The sequence below is a fragment of the Hypanus sabinus genome, chromosome 14, assembly GCF_030144855.1.
Source record: "Hypanus sabinus isolate sHypSab1 chromosome 14, sHypSab1.hap1, whole genome shotgun sequence".
Lineage (NCBI taxonomy): Eukaryota > Metazoa > Chordata > Chondrichthyes > Myliobatiformes > Dasyatidae > Hypanus > Hypanus sabinus.
In genome coordinates, this window is record NC_082719.1 from 67097101 (window position 1) to 67113666 (window position 16566).

Here is a 16566-nt window from a genome sequence, read left to right on the forward strand (position 1 = left end):
GGTTTTTTATGTTTAATGAAACCCGTGATACATTTTATTGAACTCCATAACCTAAAGACAAAAAGGCACTAAAAATCTTTAGTAATAATGCCATCATGCCAGACCAACCTCTTAAAGTGAAACCACAACTCAATGTCAGTGGTTGTGAATTATAAACTTTTCCCTCTGTTATGTTACCCTACAAGATCAGTAGATTTTTGGATACTTGGGGAAATCAAGAGATTTGGGGATAAGACAGGAAAATAGTGTTTGAGGTAGATGAATAGTCAAGATGGAACATGATCGAACGGCAGAATAGCTAACTCTAGCTCATATTTCTTATGTTCTTATAACTCCTGCATTATTTGTGTTTCAAAAGAATCACTCATACATGTTCTTGGGTCAGGCAGAAGAGTCTATATTCAAACGATCCCTCTTCTGTGGGAGGGAGAGGGTCTACTCACTTTATAAGTTGCCCAATTTTTATACACAATTAATTGTTTCTAAGATGTTGCATGAACAGCTTCCCTGACGTCACTTGCCATCTTTACACCTTGAGACCCGTGCCTCTGCTCAATGTCCAATTCATTCCTTTGACTCAGTCACACAGTACTTGATTATTCATCACATCTCTCCAAAGGTCATTTACATTGAATAAATCTGATATTCATACTACATTCCATTTCTGGCAGATGTGCCACCTATTCCTACATCTCAGTGGAGACTAATTCCCTAGGGAACAAGCTCACACATACTAATTATCTCAGCAAAGACCATTTCTTATCCCCGCCTCGACCATCCCATGTTACTTCACTCCTGATGAAGGGTTTCAGCCCAAAATGTCCTCACTACCTCCTCCCATAGATTCTGTCTGGCCTGCTGAGTTCTGCCGGCATTTTGTGTTTTTATCACTTTCCCATATTATTTTTTATTTTCCTTCTATTTTAAGAAAATGTCTTACTCCCAAATCCTAAGAATTCTGAGGAATCATGGCCTATGCAATGAACTTAAGCATGTCAATCAATCTTTATCTATGGTACTCCATGTGCCCTTGTGCAGACCTAGGCCTTGAGATGTCATAGATTTGCAACTGTGACATTTAGTGAAGTTATGTTTAAGAGAAAATTTCAGTGAACTCTTTATTCCTTTTTTGTACATGTGAGCCTTCTGTACTTCTAAACTAAGCAAATCTAACTTCTGCGTGGAGGATATATGCTTATGAGCTTTATTTATGCTTTCTCGTCATGATCTGCAAGTTAAACCAAAATGCTAAAGCCACTTGCCAGCTATCCCACCACAGTATTCTGTCCACATCTACTCCTTTTGGCCCATCTAAACTGCCTTGAAGTACCTGGCTCGATCCGTGGCCACTCTATGGGTTGGCATGATTCAGTTTATAGATTATACACCACCTTCTTTTTATATTACATAAATATTATCATTTATTTAATTTTAATATGTAACATTACCCTGTCACAGTGCACACACATCTGCAAAGCGAACAGCCAGTGATTCCCAAACACAGGACCAGTACAACCCATACTGTGACAAGAACATGAGAAACAATTCTGATCCAAAAATGAAAATTGACTTTTATATCCCAATTCTATGCTTGGAACCATGGTTCTATCCCGAAAAGCAGAGCCTTTCACTGTTCTGTCGTTGGGTCAATTTAAACGCTGGGCCAGATAGACTGAAAAGACAGGGTGTCGGTCAGAACGAGGGCCGATTTTGCTTGTTTTCTGCAAAGTTCATCTCCACGGTGCTGAGGCTATGAAGACTGCCCCGGCTGCTGTGCTCCCTGACCACTAACATAATGAACTGATAAGCAAGGCTTTGGGCCTACTCTGGGCTGCTCCGGGGTTCAGATCTGAGGACTCCTTTTTGGTTCAGAATGCTGTTGTTCGCTTCAATTGTTTGCAAGACTTTTTTTGCTTATTTTCTCTTGTACATTGAGTGTAGGTCTTTTATTTCTATTTTTATTCTTTTTTAAAAATTGTGTTCTTTTAGTCTTCTTGCTTTGTGGCTACTTGTGAGCAAGCGAATTTCAAGGTTGTATAATTTATACTTTTGTTGATAATGAATGTACATGAATCTTGAACCTTGAGTTTTGAACCCCTTTTGTGTCCTAACCTGCTCCTTAACCAGCCCAAGTATCTGTTGACAGAGCAGTTCTGTATATTCTGGGAAATTAGTTCCCAGGTCCCTATTGTATTTATTCATGTTATCTAGCAGTTTACCATTCACATCACATGTCCTTTCCAGCCTAGTCTGAATATATCCATATATTTCCTAATCAATTTTCCCTCTAAATTGTGGTGACCAGTCTGTGCAAAAATCTTGTGCTGTGAAATTTTTTGCCCAGTGACAACATGTGCGCATTGAATAATTCCTTCAATAAAAACAGTATAAATAAGCTGGTTCTAAAATCTGCAGACAAATTATCACAAACCACGTTGTCAACACCGTCCGCATCAGAATCCGGGAAAAGAAATGTGATTGTGTACGATTGTGAAATATAGTTTAACATGCCACTGAGGTAAGTGGTGACAACCTTTTGTGGGTAGTTTAAATTCTTTTGTGCACTAGTAGCAAAAGATGTGTGCATGCACACACGCAACCTCAGAGGGAACATTGTTTCCAATTGTAATGGACTAATATGGTGTGGAACAGAAATTGGGAGGAGGAAGCTATCATTTCTTTGTATAAAAGAAATTGAGTTCCTCCAGTGGTAAGACAGTATTCTTCAAGTACTCTACACAATATATGGGTCACCTCCAAATCAGATGGACTGACCTTAAACACACACACAGGAGGCATGGGCCAAATTCAAATTAGATGGTCTGATGTTCACCACACACACAGGAAGTGTGGGTCAGCTCCAAATCAGTCAGGCTGATCTCCACCACACACCAAGTTTGACTGAACGCATTCAAAGCAACTTTACCATCAGTCCTGATGAAAGGTCCTGAAACGTCGACTGTTTATGCTCATCCATAGACACTGCCTGACTTGCTGAGCTCCTCCAGCACATTGTGTGTATTGCTCTAGGGTTTCCAGCACCTCTTGTGTCTTTTCACCTTCTACTGGGGGAAATTGTCTTATCCCATTCCACCAGGTAAACGCCCTTTATATTGTGCACCTTCCAATCATGTTGACACTCTTTAGCAATTACCAGGATTCACTCTATGTATTCACTATGGCATTGTGAGGTCTTCCCAATTACTAGAATCAATAAAATTATCCATATATTCTGGAAGATGTGAATCACACAACCATGGATTGAATCCTGGTTAAAGCTTTCTAATAGATGAACACTTCGTTTTCTGCAACTGTCTACTGCAGCATACAATTGGGTACAGTTAACAGCCAAGACTTTGCCTCTAGATCTGGTGCATCCCGTGTCTCACACAGTCAGTCATACACTCCCATAACCAAGCTGCTGGCTCAGGTTACTCTGCTGTTCCTGCACTTTCCAGATTGATTTAGTAATTAATGATGCTGGTGCCCCTCAACCATTTCAATCAACTGGTGGATTGCATGAATTTTCATTTCACGAAGTATTAGTTTTTTTGTGTTAAATCTGACCCTCATTTCATTCATCATTTTAAGTTCTGTTTCAAGGAAACCCTCATTCATGTGATGATTATAGAAAGTACCTGGAATTCTCTCAAAATATCTGGTATTTTCTCCAGACATCAAATCATTTATTACACTGTCTTTATAACAGAGGTGGCATTGGTAACTACGCGCTGCCATATCAATTGCTGCCCCCTGGAGGTATATAATGGTAATCTTTAATCCATTGCAACTTCTTATTAACATCACATGGGCAGCCCCAAGAAGATTAGCTTGAGAATTACCGGTACATGTATATGTCTTTCTTTGCTTTTTACAATATTTTTATTCAGAAAAAAAAACAAGATTTACAGAGTGCAACACATAGATACATCTCAACATAACTTGTGACATTCATATATTGTAATAAAATTGATCAAAATGTTATAGGATAACACATAAAGGTATACCACTCTGTAATCAAAAATTTAAAGATAAGTCAAACATCATAAAAGAATTTTTTTTTATATAAAAAAAGTAAACCCCCTACCAACTACCAAAGAAAAAAGCTGATGGATGACAATGGATAATTAGAAAAAAAAACATATTCACTTAAGAAGAGAAGATAAAAATATACATAAAAGTCTGTGCACTGTTAAACTTTATAAATTGGAAAAGTAATTTAGGAAAGGTCCCCAAGTATCATAAAAAGATTGTTTCGAATTTAAGACTGAGCAGCGGATCTTTTCTAAATTTAAATACGACATAATATCACGTAGCCTTTGAAGGCGTGTAGGAGGGGTAGACTCCTTCCATTTAAGCAAGATTGCTCTTCTTGCTAAAAGAGAGGTAAAAACTAAAACCTGTAGGTTAGGAGTATTTAAAGTTATATCTTCACTTGCAATAATACCAAACAAGGCAGTAAGGGGATTTGGGTCAAATTGGACCCTAAAAAGTTGAGAGAAGGTATGAAATACTTCCTGCCAAAACTTTTCAATTGTAGGGCAAAACCAAAACATATGAATTAAAGAAGCATCAGCAGAGTTGCATTTATTACAAAGTGGAGAAACATTCGGGTAAAAACTGGAGAGCTTCTGTTTAGAAATGTAAGCTCTATGAACCACGTTAAATTGTAGAAGAGAATGACGAGCATAGAAAGATGATTTATTGACCCGTTTAAGAATTTTATTCCATCTATCATCAGAAATGTGACAATTTAGGTCATCCTCCCAAGCTTTTTTTATTTTATGTAAAAAGTCTTGTCTAGAATCAGTCAACAAGTTATAGATACTGGTAATAGAATGATTAACAAAGGTTTTAAATTTAAAAGATCGTCCAGTAAATTTTTATCAGGACCTATAGGAAAAGTAGCTAATTGGAAATGTAGAAAATCTCTAATTTGAAGGTATCTGTAAAAATGTGTTTTTGCGATGTATATGTCTAATACTCTCAAATACTTGTACTGGTCTTCACCTAACACTACCCTGCCTTCAAGCTCATTTCATACTGGCGGAGGGATCTCCTCCGATATAATTGGGGTGCTCATTGGTAAATTTAAATCCAGTAATATTCAAATAAATCCTGATATAATGTGATTTTACTCTTTTTTTTCACAATTCTAAACTAGAGACAATGCCTATTTGTAGGCACAGATTTCGTCAAAGTTCATCATGTTGCTAAGAAATGAAATCAAATCCTTAGAAAGAAGTTTCATCAGATCATAAGATTTAGAGTTGTTATGGATTGAGTTAAAAAATTGCTAAGTTAAAAAGATCTTGATGTGAGTTATATTTAGGCTTCAAACAGTAGCTAGGATGTGGGATAAAAAATATAATGGGAGATAAAAAGGATTGAATAAAAAGATAATGTTATTATGGCTATGGAGATTTCAATATACAGGAAGTTTGGGAAAATCAGGTGTGATGGATATTTACTGTCCAGGGGGCATTTTGTCAAGCTCAGCTTTCTAAGATAGCAACTGAGACTACTAGAGATCAAAGAGTTTTTTAGTAAGTAAAAATTCCAACCAATACCTTTTGTTCAGCTTCTTGTCGTAAATGGGATTCAGTCTTTAGTTCTTAATGTAAATTTCAAGCAATAATCAGTCTGAAGTTAAAATGTCAACTTTTTATACAAACAGAGCACAGACTGCTGGCCCACAGCATGGGGCTGACTACTCGGGAGGTTCAGAGTAACACAATGGGGTTTTGTTTAATTGGCCTAAATCAAACCACATAATACTGGCTACATTATTTAGTTAAGAAAACATGCATACCAGATTAAAACCATCACCTAGCACTCTATTACTTAGTTTATCCCATCATTAGTAGGGAGGGGGCGGACACACCAGTGATCTGTCAATAATCGGAAGATCAGCACTCACTGCATTAATTTTGGGTATCTGGGATATCTGTCCCAGAAGCTTTTAGACCATTTGTGTGAAAAGGGGATCTGAAAAGACATCACATACTGTATGTGCGAAGTCACCCAAGTGACAAAAAAACAGTATAAATGTAAGCGAGCAGTGTGGCTTGTTAGGAATGGTCAATGAGTGGCAAGAAGAATAACAAGAAGATGGGGTGGGCTAAAATCCACTCCTCTGCCTTCAATTTCAGTGACTGAAGACTCCATCTGCAACTCATTGGTATTTTTTAGCTTATAGGAATTGTACCTGTGCTTTGGAAATCATTTGTGTTTTAGAAATGGTTTGTAATTCAGATATATTTTATAAGTAGAAATCCTCTGTGAATTTTAAATTTGTTTTAAGAATTTTATGTAAATTTAAATGTGTATCACTAAAGCTAAGTGAACTGTGTCTGAACTACTTTGTTAGCTGGAAGCATCTCCTACTTGATGGTAGGGGTGGGAGATCCACTGCTCTAATGGTGGGTATTGGCTGCAGAGAATAAACAGGAAAGTGAACTAGTCTTTGAAGAGTAGGTGTCTGCAGTATAATCTTAGGGCAGTGAGGGTACCTGTAGCTATCTATATTGGATAGGGCATAAGATTTTCAGCTGAGTTTAGAACTTTACAGTCAGCAAACCCAATACCGTCACAAAGGTTGGTGCTAGAACCCGAGGGGGAATTTCTAGAATGTGGACGAGATAGCTTTCTAGAGCAGCATTTGTTTAAGCCCACTAGGAAAAGGATTCTGGATTTAGTGTTTGTAATGAAACGGATTTGAATAGGCAGCTTAAGATAATAGATTCCTCAGGGGGCAGAAGTGAGTGTAATCGCTATTACAAAGGAGAAGGTGTTTGGCTAGCTGAAGGGTAGATAAGTCACCTGGACCAGGTAGATTACCACCCAAAGTTGTATAAGAGGTAGCTGAAGAGAATCTGGAGGTATTAACAATGATCTTTCAAGAATTAACCGACTCTGAAATGGTTCTCAAGGACTGGAAAATTGAAAATGTCACTCCACTCTATAAAAAGGGAGGGAGGTGAGAAGACAGGAATTTATAGGATAGTTACCCTGAATTCAATGGTTGACAAAATGCTGGAGTCCATTATTAAAGATAAGGTTTTGAGGGCTTGGTAACAGAAGTCAGGATAGTTTCTTTAAGGGGTAATCTTGCGTGACAAATCACTAGGAATTCTTTGAAGAAATAACAGGCAGGATAGACATTTGAATGTAATTTACCTGGATTTCAGAGGCCTTTGACAAGCTGCTAAACCAGATAAGAACCCATGGTATTGGAGGAAAGATGCCAGCATGGATAGAAGATTGGCTCTTGAATTCTTATCATCAGTCTTGCAACTTATACTGAAGATCAAAGCCCTACTGGATTGGGTCTGTTAGTCGAGGCCTAATTACCAAACCCTGGATCTGTGAGTCTACTGGAGGATGGAGGGCTGAGGATGGCCTTTTGTTGGAGGATTATCTGTATGTGTGAGTGGATGTGAGAATGCTTGTTTTGTTGCTGTTGTTCTGCTGAATGTTGAGGACATGCTATGTTGCTGCCAGTAAGTGTGACGATACTTGAAAGCTTCCAAGCACATCCTTACGTTGTTTGATTGCTAATGCAAATGGAACATTTACCTGCATGTTTCAATGTACATGTGATAAATAAATTAACCTAATCTGATCTGACTGGCAATAGACCAAAAATGCAAATAAAGGGGGGCCTTTTTTTAGCTGATTTCGAGTGACTGGTGGTGTTATGCAGGGGCCGGTGTTGGGTCTGCAACTTTTCACGTTATAAGGGATTGATCTAATGTTGCTTTGTGACTATGTTAGAGGACAATACCAGGACAGGTGCTGGGGCAGGTCGTATTGAGAAAGCATGGAGTCTGCAGAAGGACTTGGACAAATTAGGAGAAGGGATAAAGAAGTAGCAGATGGAATACACTGTAGGGAAATGCATGGTTACGCACTTTGGCCGAAGGAATAAAGGTGGAGATTATTTTCTAAGTGGAAGAGAATTTGAGGTGCAAAGGGACTTGGAACCTTAGGTTTCTCTAAAAATTAAACTGCAGGGTAGTAAGGAAGTCAAATGCAATGTTAGCATTCATTTCTACAGAACTAAAATATAAAAGCAAGGGTGTAGTGCTGAGACTTGCTAAGGCATTGATCAAACTGCATTTGGAGTATTGTTAACAGATTTGGGCCCTGTATCTAAAAATTTTGTTCCAACATAGGTCTAGAGCTTTACAGGAATGAACCTGGAACACAAGGGATGATGTAAGAGGAGACAGTTTATAAGAATAAGGACGGAATCCTGTTGAAACCCACTAAACACTGTGGTTGTGGAGAGGATGTTTCCAATAGTGAAGGAGTCTAGGACCAGAGGGATCAGCCCCAGAATAGAAGAATATCCCTTTAGAACAGATATGAGGAAGAATTTCTTATTCCAGATAGTGGTGAATCTGTGGAGTTAATTGCACAGATGGATGTGGAGGCCAAGTCATTGAGTATATTTAAAGCAGAGCTTGACAGGTTTCTGATTAGTAGGGGAGTCAAAGGCTATAAAGAGAAGGTGGGAGAATTGAGAGGGGAAATAAATCAGCTGTGGTTGAATGGCAGAGCAGACTGGATGGACTGTATGGTCTAAACCTGTCTTACAGTTTTCTGGTTTCCCTAGCTGAAAATCCATCCTCTGCTAAGCAGAATGAAGGTAGCATATTGTTAACTCCCCTGCAATCAACAATAACAGAGTTTCAAGTCAGAGTCTGATTCTATAAAAAAAATATTTGACACTGACAGATTTTATAAACTTATATAAAATCTATCTTGATCATCCCTAAACAAACAGAACACTTAAAATTACAATTAACATCTTTGATCTATCAAGTCTTTTGTTTTCCTAACCTAGAAAAACCAAACTAAGAAAAACTTAAGTCTTATTAACAGCTATGTTAGTGTATGTTCGAACTAAATCCAAACTATATCACACATTTCAATGCAAACTGGTTGTAACAAAGACTATTTCTTACTGTGACTGTGACATTTCTTCAGATAACATAACTGAATTTTGATTTAATCATCACAGTTTATCTCTAATTTCCTCTAACAGTTAAAACTCTGCTAATTTGAGAAACAATTAAAATCTTAACCTCCAGTTTTTAATGTGGAATTTCTAATAAGACTGGGTTTACAAACAGTTGATCAATCAACCAATAAAAACATCAATTAATAAAAAGATGCATCTCTTCTAATAATGCAGAGACAATGATCCATGTAATACGTTAGGAATCCAAAGGTTTGTCAACTTTGAGGAACATCTGGGGAGGAATGCTTAGAAAACATTCTTACCACTTAAATTAATTCAAAACATGGAACATAGATCTCCAGAGACTAAATACCCATGTACAGAAATTAAATAAAAACAGAAAGTGCTGGAACTAGTTCTGACAGTGTAGTTGCAAAACCACAATGTCAACTGGCTCTCTTTCCACAGATGCAGCTTGACCTGCTGAGCTTTTCCAGCATTTTTCTTTTTGTTTCCGACTTCCAGCATCAGCATTTATGTTGATTTTCATGTATAGAAATGAATTCTCACAACAACAGACAAGTATAAAGGATTACCATCTACCAGCTTTCAGTTTATTAGCAACTAACAATGAATACAAACTGCAGGCATTTTGACATTTTGCTCTCATACAAAGAATTAATCTGGCAAATATTCAAATGTACCTTGCATAAACTTTCTATTCATCCTGCAAATAAATTCTTCAATCACTGTTTCCCTCTTTTCTTTCTCTTATACAGTCACACACATGTTAACATCCAGTCATCCCAATAGTGAAATCTAGTGACAGTTTTCCCACTTTGTTTCCTGTCAACAAATTCTCAGTCTGTGCCAGCATATAATCTCGAAAGTCTTTCTCTTTATTTCCGCACACCAACGCCTTACTGAATATGGGACATTATCAAGATCAAATATCCACTGGTTGTTCCTGATCTATTCTAGCAGCAACTCCACAAGGTTTGTTAAACATAATTAGTCTTTTATAAACTCATGCTGACTTTATTCTCTCCATTCATACTTTCCAACAGTCTCTTATTGCAACTTTTATAACAGATTCTAGTTAACTGGTCTATAATTCCCCTTTTAATAAAGTTCCACAATTTATCCAGGCCAATTCATGCCTTTCTTGGCCAATAAGCTCGGTTTCAAGACTCTAGTTTCTGATTCTATGACTTCGCTCTCCAGCTTCATGAAGAATTCTATTACTTTTCCATAAAAGACCATGCACAAGATTATAATTGTTTTGTTTCTCATTGCACGGTACCAAGTCTAGGATGTCTTGCTTTTTGGTCAGCCCCTCAATGTGTTGGTGTAAAAAAGTTGTATCCATGCTCCAGGTGTTGTGCAGAACTCATCCGAATATTCATTTCTGGTGGATGCTCTAAAGACTTCTAGGCTCAGTCTCTTTTGTTACAGTGTTGAGCAATAGCTCCCTGAATATACAGCAACACAGAATATTAAATGACAAAACAGACCTATGCTAAAATATACATCACGTGGAGGATGCATTAATAGAGAAGATGGCCATTTAGTATGTCCCTCACCTCCATTTAGGGCCCCAAGCAATCCTTCCAGGTGAGGCAACACTTTACTTGTGAACCTGCTGAGGTCGTCTATTGTGTCTAGTACTCCCATTGTGGCCTCCTCTATATTAACAAGACCCATCTTAAATTGGAGGCATTGCTTCGTCGAGCACCTCCACTTCATCCGACACAAGAGGCACTTCCCAAGGGCTAAACACTTTAATTCCCATTTTGACATGTTGGTCTGTGGCCTCCTCTTGTGGCAAGATGAGGCCACCCTCAGGGTAGAGGAGCAACACCTTATATTCTGTTGGAGTTGCCTCCAGCCTGATGGCATGAATATCGATTTCTCCTACCAGTAAAAAATATATTTCTCCCCCCCCCCCATTCCCCATCCAGCAGTTTACCTCTTCACACCTGCTTACCACTTCTCCCTGGGTCTCCTCCTCCTCCCCTTCCTCCTGTGGTCTACTCTCCTCTCTTTCTTTCTCACCAACCCGGCTTTACCTGTCACCTTACAACTAGCTTCCTCCCCTCCTGCCACCTTTTTATTCTGGGCTGCTGAAGAAGGACCTCGGCCCAAACCGTTGACTGTTTATCCATCTCCATAGGTGCTACCTGAACTCCTGAATTCCTCCAGCATTTTGTGTGTGTTGCTTTTAATACCTTCCCTGATCTCGTCCCAAAGCTTTCAATGTGCACCAATTAACATGAACAATCATCTATTGTCCATAAAGCCATGAGACACAGGATCAGAATTAGGCAATTCAGCACATAAATTCTGCTCATATTTCATTCATGGCTAATTTATTATTTCCTCTTAACCCCATTCTCCTGCCTTCTCCCTGTAACCTTTGTCACCTTTACTAATTAAGAACCTATCAAACTCTGCTTTAAATATACCCAATTACCTAACCTCTACAGCAAAGAATTCTACAGATTCTTCTCTGGCTCCAAGTAACTGCATGTGACAGTGGCCACACCCCAGTATACCACTTCAACAGGCGGACTAAACCAGGTGAGGGTAGCTGGCAGCATCATACCCCAGTGAGGTAGGGACAATGCTGTCCTTATATGCAAAGTCAGCTCCGGCGGACTGGGTGGATGGGATCTACAGTGAGATCCATGGGCTAGGAAGGCAGAGAGCAAAGCGCATGACAAGGCTCAGGAGAAGACACGGACATCCACTGCAACCAAGGAAGACCCCAGTCTGTGAGGCTTGTTCGTACCACTGGACCCAAACTTCTGAGGTCAAGAGGGTGTAACTGCCCCAGTGCAACAACCTTTCCACTTTAAAAACTCCCGCACAGATCTCCTGTCATCGTCAGACATGATGGACAACCATCCCATGGATTTAGCAGTGTGCTGATTTACACATTATCTCTGAGTTTTTGTTTGGTTTTTGCTACTTGCATCACCCCAACTATCTGAAGGTCATTAGATGCCACCCACCAATGTTTATTGAGCCTTTGAGTTTCTTTGCTCCATCCACACAGATGCCACATTATGATTTTCCAAGCAGATGTCTATCCTCAAGGCCCCAAGAATGAGGGCTGGTGATCTCTTAGGAGGAAAAGTCCTGGGGTCAGAGGTCCATGGTTAGTGAGACCTGGGATTGGAGGCCCGAAGTCGGTTGGAAGGTCCTGAGGAGAGGAGGCCCATGATCAACAAGTCCTGGAGTTAAAGCCCAAAAGTCAGTGAGTCCAGAGGTCAAAGCTCTGGGTCTGCGATTCCAGAGATTGAAGCCCAGCCTCTGCAAATGTGGGGACATGGTCTGGAAGTTGGAGGCCTAGAATTGGAGGCCTCAATGTGTGTGTGGATGAGAGGAGGTGAAAAAGGGGCGTGTTTTGCTGTTGCTTGTTGTATGTTAGCTGCACCTAATTCTGTTGAACATTGTGGACGCCAGAATTTGTGGTGATGCTTGTGGACTGCCCCAGCACATCCTTCAATTATGTTGGTTACATAAGAACATAATAGAAACATAGAAGATAGGTGCAGGAGTAGGCCATTTGGCCCATTGAGCCTGCACCACCATTCAGTATGATCATGGCTGATCATCCAACTTAGAACCCTATACCTGCTTTCTCTCCATACCCCCCAATCCCTTTAGCCACAAGGGCTATATCTAACTTCCTCTTAAATATAGCCAATGAACCAGCCTCAATTGTTTCCTGTGGCACAGAATTCCACAGATTCACCACTCTCAGTGTGAAGAAGTTTTTCCTCATCTCGGTCCTAAAAGGCTTCCCCTTTATCATTAAACTGTGACCCCTTGTTCTGGACTTCCCCACCATCGGAAACAATCTTCCTGCATCTAGCCTGTCCAATCCCTTTAGAATTTTATACATTTCAATAAGATCCCCCCCTCAATCTTCTAAATTCCAGTGAGTATAAGCCTAGTCGATCCAATCTTTCTTCATATGAAAGTCCTGCCATCCCAGGAATCAATCTGGTGAACCTTCTCTGTACTCTTCTCTATGGCAAGAATGTCTTTCCTCAGATTAGGGGACCAAAACTGCACACAATACTCTAGGTGCGGTCTCACCAAGGCCTTGTACAATTGCAGTAGAATCTCCCTGCTCCTGTACTCAAATCATTTTGCTATGAAATAAGGAATAGGGGCAGGAGTAGGCCATCCGGCCCATCGAGCCTGCCATGCCATTCAATAAGATCATGGCTGATCTGTCTGTAAACTCAGCTCCATCTACCTGCCTTTTCCCCATAACCCTTAATTCCCCTACTATGTAAAACCTATCTAACTGTTTCTTAAATATAGTTAGTGAAGAAGCCTCAACTGCTTACCTGGGCAGAGAATTCCACAATTACACCACTCTCTGAGAAAAACAGTCTCTCCTCATCTCCATACTAAATCTTCTCCCTTGAATCTCGAGGCAATGTCCCCTAGTTCTATTCTCACCTACCAATGGAAACAATTTTTCTACTTCTATCTTATTTATCCCTTTCAATGTTTTGTATGTTATAGATGATCCCCTCTCATTCTTCTGAACTCCAGAGAGCGCAGTATAGCTCCAGGCAACTCAATCTCTCCTCATAGATTAACCCCTTCATCCCTGGAATTAATCTCTGCACTTCCTCCAAAGCCAGTATGTGCTTCCTCAAGTATGGAGACCAGAAATGCACACAGTACTTCAGATGCTTCACTGTATCATCTCTGGAAGGCTTGTAATGATACAGGATAAAATGAATGCAGCAAAATACAGGGAAATCCTGGAGGAAAACCTGTTGCAGTCTACAAGAGAGCTGCGGCTTTGGAGAAGATTTGTAATCCAGCAAGACAATTGTCCCAACCAAGCATAAAGCCAAAGTTACACAAGAATGGTTTAAAAACAGCAAAGTTAATGTCCTGGAGTAGCCAAGTCAGAGTTCAGACCTCAATCCAATTGAAAATCTGTGACTGGACTTTAAAAGGGCTGTTCACTCACGATCCCCATGCATTCTGACAGAGCTTGAGCAGTTTTGTAACGAAGAATAGGGAAAAATTATAGTGTCCAGATGTGCAAAGCTGATAGAGACCTATCCAAACAGACTCAAAGCTGTAATTACTGCCAAAAGTGCATCTACTAAATGCTGACTTGAAGGGGGTGAATACTAGTGCAATCATGTTTTATATTTGTAATTAATTTAGATCACTTTGTAGAGATCTGCTCTCAGTTTGACATGAAAGAATCTTTTTCTATAGATCAGTGTCAAAAAAAAGCCAAATTAAATTCTCTGTGATTCAATACGTAAAACAATAAAACATGAAACTTCCAAGGGGAGAGGGTGAATACTTTTGATAGACACTGTATCTACTTGCATTGTAAATTCATCTACCTTTTGTGAATGTTCTGCACAATATTGCATAATTAATAATTAATGCATAAAGCCCCTAGGCTTCAATCTTTAACACTGTTAGCATTTTCCTACACTAATGTCCTGAATGACTTCTATCCTTGTTTTCTTTGCCCTTCACTTTTACTTCTCTCCCTGCATACCTTTCATGTACAGATCTCTGATGCTTTGGGTCCACCAATTGACCACTCAATGGGAAGACTCTGTGATCAAGCCGAAATGTTCATTCAGTGAAGGAGCAAATGAATCCTTCATACATTTCCATTCTTGGGCCCAGTAGAGGCATTTATATTTAATTGATCTCTCTTCTGTGCAAGAGGGCCCGATCATCTTGTAGGTGCAGTTCGCACTGCACAAAGAATGGTGCTTTTGTAAACATTTTGAAGATGAAGTACAATAATTCCTCCAATGTACAGTGGTGCCCTTATTGGTTTTACTCAAAATATCATAAATCAAAAATGCTCTTTTGCCATTAGTTGATTTCAAAATTTTATGGTGTGTGTAATTTTGTGTTCCAGAGTTCAAAAGTTGGGTTGTAAAACCTAAAAAAAAAGCAACATACATGTCTAAAATAATAAAACATTTTATTTATGATTAATTCTGAAATTAAGATAATATCATATATATTGTACACATTCGCAAAAAGCGCTAAGTGAAGCCTACAAGACCTGGGGGTTCTTAACACAATGTGGAAATTTTCCCACTTGTGTAAGAATCTAGAACCATAGGTTTCAAAATAAGGGATGTTCTACTTAAAACAGAAAAAGGTAAAATTTCTTCCCTTAAATGGTCCTGAGTCTTTGGAACACTTCTTGAAAAGGCAGGTGGAACCAGAGGCTTGGAGCAGGGGTATACAGGCAACCAGTGGATGTATGATTATTGCAGGAAGTGGGAACACAGTGGTGAGGTCGCAGTAGACCAACCAGGATCTTATTGAAATGTAGGGCAGGCTCAAGAAGCGAAAGAGCCTCCTGCTCCTAATTTGTGCCTTTCTACACTTGTATGCAAGTGGCAGTGGTGACTTTGTATGTCAGAAAGTGAGTGGTGGAGCTGACAGGCAGAGTTCTCCCTGGTGCTGGGGCTGATTCTAAGCTCAGTGTAGATCATTGCTGGAAGGCTAATTAATGAAGCTTAGAAAAGGAACCAATATCTATGTAAAGCTTCTTATAACAAAGTACCATGTTTTTGATCATGTGACCACATGAGTATAAGACATAGGAGCAGAATTAGGCTGTTTAGCTCATTGGACCTTCGTTGCTGTTCCATCATGGTGGTTTTATTAACCTTCTCAATCCCATTTGCCTGCCTTCTCCTTTGATTCCCTTACTAATCAAGAACCTATCAACCTCCCCTTTAGATATACCCAGTGGCAAGGAGGTTACTGGTGCGCACACTGCTATTTACATCCATCTGAGCACAAATGTCCAGAACGTACTTGGCGAGATTCATAGTATCATCAGGTCTCTGTAGAACAAACACCCGGATGCTCTCTACATAATTACAGGAGACGTCAATCAAGTTAACCTGCAGGACATTTTATCCAAATTCCACTAAAACATCACCGTGGCAACATGGGGAACAAACAGACTGGACCATGTTTATACAAGCAGGCGCGATACTTAAAAAGCCACCCCACGTCCTCATCTCTGCCTCTCTGACCATATTTCTATAATGTTAATCCCAGCATACTGGCCACTGCTGAAAACAGACGAACCAGTCAAGAGGACCATCACTCTGTGTCCTGATGAGGCAATCTCAATTCGTCAACACTGTTTTGAAGGGACTAATTGGCAGACGTTCAAGAAGGCCGCCACAAATGTAGAAGACACAGACCGCGCCTGTCACCAGCTACATCTGTAAGAACGTAGATGACGTCCATACCTCAAGAGGGGTCTTCTCACTGTCAGGGCCTGGCTGAAGGCAGAGGGGCACTCCCTACTAAAAGCACAGGATGCAGGAGACTGATCAGCCCCACAGCAGCCAGGAGAAACTTCATAGTAGGCATCAAGAGGGCAAAGACCATCTAAGCACAAAAAATTCTGGACACCTATCCAATAGCAATCCCAGCTGAGCATCAAGAGCAGTACTGACTATACAAAGAAAAACATTATCAACTCTTAGTACAAAAAATTCTGCAGATGCTGGAAGTTCAAAGTAAAATGCTAGAGGAACTCAGCAGGTCAG